Consider the following 4,303-nt stretch of genomic DNA (forward strand, 5'->3'; position numbering starts at 1 on the left):
CTGGCCCGCCAGAGGCTCGCGCTGGACACGCCCGCAAGTGTGGCCTCGAAATAATCCTTGGGGCGGCCGGGGCCTGTGGGCGGGCTGCGGCCGGAGTGGGTGCGCGTGCTGGACTTGGGGAGACGGCTGACGGTGAAGTGGTGCTCTCGTCAGGTTTCTCCGCACACGCCTTTTTCATTGTTTCCCAAATCAGAATCGGTTCCAGGTTTAAAGTCTTAAGGAATTCCCTTTTGTCCCAGAATAGAGTCCCGATTATTATATTTTTATTTATTTGTTTGAGAGAAGGACTCACTGTGTATCCCAGGCTGGTCTTGTATTCACTATGTAGATCAAGCTGGCCTCAAACTCGGGGTGATTGTGTCTCAGCTTCCCAAGTGCTGGGATCACAGGCATGTGCCACTACGTCAGGATCGAAGGTGGCCTTTTAAAGATCTGAACTTGCCGAAATTCACCATTTTTCCTCACTCTGCATTATAACCTCAAAGTAAACTTGAATTTTCCTTCGCTCCCTGGCTGCCACTTTTGTTCTTCCTTCCAGGAAAATACCGGTCAGTCTCTCAAAGCTCCGGATCTCTCTTGTGAGAGCCTGTTTTTGACTCTGATCCCTGAGGTGGTTTCTTATCTCTGTCGGGCTTCCACTTTGCATAAGTCTCCGTTGAGGTCTACTAAAGCATCCTCCTTTAGACGTTTGCCTTTCCTGCTCCGGATGGGCATTAACCTGGAGGATGTGATTCTTAATTTTGCATCACTGGTACTTAGTCCAGCGCCTAGCATGCACTCACTGCTTCGTGTTTATCAGATTATGAAGTGAGTGATTGAATTGTGGGCTTGGGCTTCAAAGGGTAATGAGGAACCGGGAAAATAGAAACATAGCCTGTATTAGTAGGTAGGTGTGAGGTGACCAAAGACGCTCACGCGGTGATCAGACCTTGTATTCCTTTATTGTCTATTTTTTTTTCCATTATCGCATGCGGTGATCAGACCTTGTTGTATTCCTTTGTCTGTTTTATCGCCTGCTGCCTTGTGTTTTTTTGTCCATTCAAACTTTAAAATCAACTACTGTGTGCCATCTCTCTTGTTGGTCCTGACATAGAGATTAACAAAAGTATTCACAGTTCCTGACGTTGCAAAGTTCTCCTGTCTAGGGGGAGTTAAATATTTGAAATCCAGTGTCATAACTATTGTTATCAGTTTCAATACAGTAAAGATAATTTATTTACATATTTATTCGTTGGTGCTGGGGATTGAACCTAGCCCCTTGCTCATGTGTTTACCATTGAGCTACACCCCAGCCAAAGTAGAATTTTTAAAAATTTATTTTATCCCATGCCCCCTCTACTTCCCCTTCCTATGTACAAAAGCTTTTTTTCTATTTTTTCCATTTTACTTTTTTTCTGGTCCCTTCCTTCCTCCCTCTTTCCTTGTTCCCTTTCCATCTGAACTCTTTCTTCCCATTTCCCAACATCCATTATACATTTCGGTTCTTACTTCCACTTTCAGTTTTTCACACCAGAGAAACAATGCAGTATTTAAATATGTGTGTCCGATTTATTTCACTTAAGAGTATGGTCTCAAGGTCCATCCATTTAGCTGTAAATGTCTGAAGTTTGTCCTTCTTTGTGGCAGAGTAGTACTCTATTATATTAAAAAAAATCTTTTATTCACTCATCTGTTGATGGGCATTTGGGCTGTTTCCAAGATTTAGCTATTACAAACTGTGCTGTTATAAACATGGTAGAATTTTTTTTTTTAGGCGCAGTAATTCATTTTATTTTTTTTTTGAAGCAAAACATTTTAGATATATATAAAATAACATTCATCATAGGGAATTTGTAACTACATGATATCTTGTTGCTGCTTTTTTTTCCCATTCCCCTACCTTTCCCTGAATGCCTCTTCCCTTCCTTATTCACAAAAGCTTTGTTTCCATTTTTTCCTTCTATTCTTTTTTTCTTGTCCCTTTTCAGAAATTTTTTAAATTGTACCTTTATTAGTGCGTAATGATTTACATTTTGCTGTACGTAATGATTATATTCATTGTGGATAGTTGGTACATGTACATAACAGTTTAATTCTTTTTACTTCCCCTTCAGACTTTTTTTTTTTTTTTTTTTTTTTTTTTTTTGAGACAGGGTCTTGCTGTGTAGACTCTGGCTGGTTTTAAACCCACTATGTAGTCCAGGCTGTTTTTGACCTTGAGCTCTTCCTGTCTCAGCCTCTTTAAGTACTAGATTATAGGTGTGGACCACAACACCTGGCTTTTTTGTTTTACAGGACTAGGGATCAAACCGAGTGTCTCCTACATGCTAGGCAAGTGCTCTATAATTTAGCCCCAAATCTTGTTGTCTTTTTGTTTGTTTTTTGGTACTGGGGATTGAACTCGGAACCTTGTGCTTGCAAGGCAGGCAGCAGCACCACTGAGCTGAATCCCCGGCCTCCTTTTATTAACTTTTAATAGCTTTCTGGATTGTGATCTTCATCATATTTCGTTAAATTTACTTTTAGTTATTGTGTTAGTTTTTCGTCACTATCAGAATACCTGAGAATAACAATTTAAGGGAGTAAAGGTTTATTTAACTAATTAATTTATTTATTTTGTCTTTTTTTGAGACAGGGTCTCATTTTGTAGTTGAGACTGACCTGGAACTCATTATGTAGCCCAGGCTGGTCTCCAACTCACAGTGATCCTCCTGTCTCAGCCTTCCAAGTACTGGAATTACAGGCGTGTGTGTCACCACGCCCAGCTATTTTGTTATTTAAAAAAAATTTTTGTTTGTTTGTTTTTTTGTTTTGTGGTACCAGGGATGGAACCCAGAACTTTGCCCTTGCAAGGTAGGCGCAGTGCTACTGAGCTAGATTCCTGACCCAGGAAAGGTTTATTTTAGCTCACAGTTTATCAATTCCAATCCATGGTTGGATGGCTGCCCTGCTTTTAGGTCTGTGAGGAGCCAGAAACATCACAACAGAAGAGTGTGGACAATCAAGGCTGTTCATGCCTGGGAGCTAGGGAGAGAGTGAGGAAGAGACTGCGGTTTAGATATGCCCTTCACAGGCACACTTCATGGATCTGCTTTCTCCACTGCACTCTCTCTTTTCTACTGTCATAACTAGGGTCTCCTGATTCTGAAGAATGGAATTGAGGACATACATTGACATAAGAGAGGGGAAGATTTATTGAAAGAAAGCTCCTGATAGATGGGGGGAAGGATCCCTAAAATGAGTGGCCACTGAGGTTCTTTGTCCAAGGGTATTTTATTCACAAAATCACAACTTGGATATCTTTGGTCAGACTATAATCATCCTATAGGATTACACATGTAGTCACTCAGGTAAGATTGATCCAGGAGGGAAGCAAGGCACATGTAGCAAGGGTACATGGGGAGCATCATTAACTTTATCTTACCTTAACTTCTAGTGTAGAAAGAACAAAGACACTGCTGGAAGGAAGGGCAGTATGGGTCCAGGTGTTCTGGTCACCCAGCTATGCAGCTATGCTAGTTATAATACAGTCTCAAATGCTTTTTATTCCTAGGCTATCCTGTCTCCATCCAGAGGCCTGGCTCTCTTCAGATTCATCTCCAGCTGCAACCTTGATGTATCCTCTGCTGCACTGACTCCCTCTTAATTTCTTTCTAATTTAGCTGTCTATAATACTGTTGCCCACCTCCTAGTAGTCTATTCAGCTGTGAACTTGTCAGGTTAATCCCTAGATGAGGTTAGTATCCTGGAATCCAGTCACCTGGAACCCCCACCTCTAAACATTGCTGCATTGGGATCAAGCTTTCAACCCTAATTAATCCTTTTGGGGACATTTTAGAGCTAAACTAGAAAGGGTATATTTGATATTTGCATGCAGTTGTAAATTGACTTTTTAAAAATTGTTTTTAAGAATTCATATTGAATTTTACTGAATTTTGTTCTATATCTTGATGAACACATAATTTCTTTCTTTCTTTTTTTTTCCCCCCCAGTACTGGAGATTGAACTAAGAGTCTTCTCACTTGAGCTACATTGCCAGCCCTTTTTTATTTTAAGGTAGTTTTTTTTTCTTTTGTTTTTTTGAGACATAGTCTCACTATGTAGTTCACGCTGGCTTCAAACTCATGGTGATCCTCCTGCCTCAGCCTTCCCAGTGCTGGGATCACAAGTATGTGCCACCATACCTGGCTTTTTAAAAGTTTTGTGAGACTGGATCTCATTAAATTTCCCAGGCTCTCTTCATACTTGGGAATTTTTTACCTTAACCTCATAGGCTTATATCATCACACCTGCTTGACAATCTCTCTTTTTTTTTTTTTTTTTT

At 40.5% G+C, this 4,303-nt stretch overlaps 1 protein-coding gene across 1 annotated transcript in view; it reads left to right on the forward strand.

Annotated features, from left to right (window-relative positions):
• Mphosph8 (M-phase phosphoprotein 8) overlaps positions 1-4,303 on the forward strand; it is a 38,091-nt gene that overhangs the window by 256 nt on the left and 33,532 nt on the right. The gene's annotated exons all lie outside the window — the stretch shown is intronic.

The sequence above is a fragment of the Fukomys damarensis genome, unplaced genomic scaffold (assembly GCF_012274545.1).
Source record: "Fukomys damarensis isolate Sample0158 unplaced genomic scaffold, DMR_v1.0_HiC HiC_scaffold_38, whole genome shotgun sequence".
Taxonomy (NCBI): domain Eukaryota; kingdom Metazoa; phylum Chordata; class Mammalia; order Rodentia; family Bathyergidae; genus Fukomys; species Fukomys damarensis.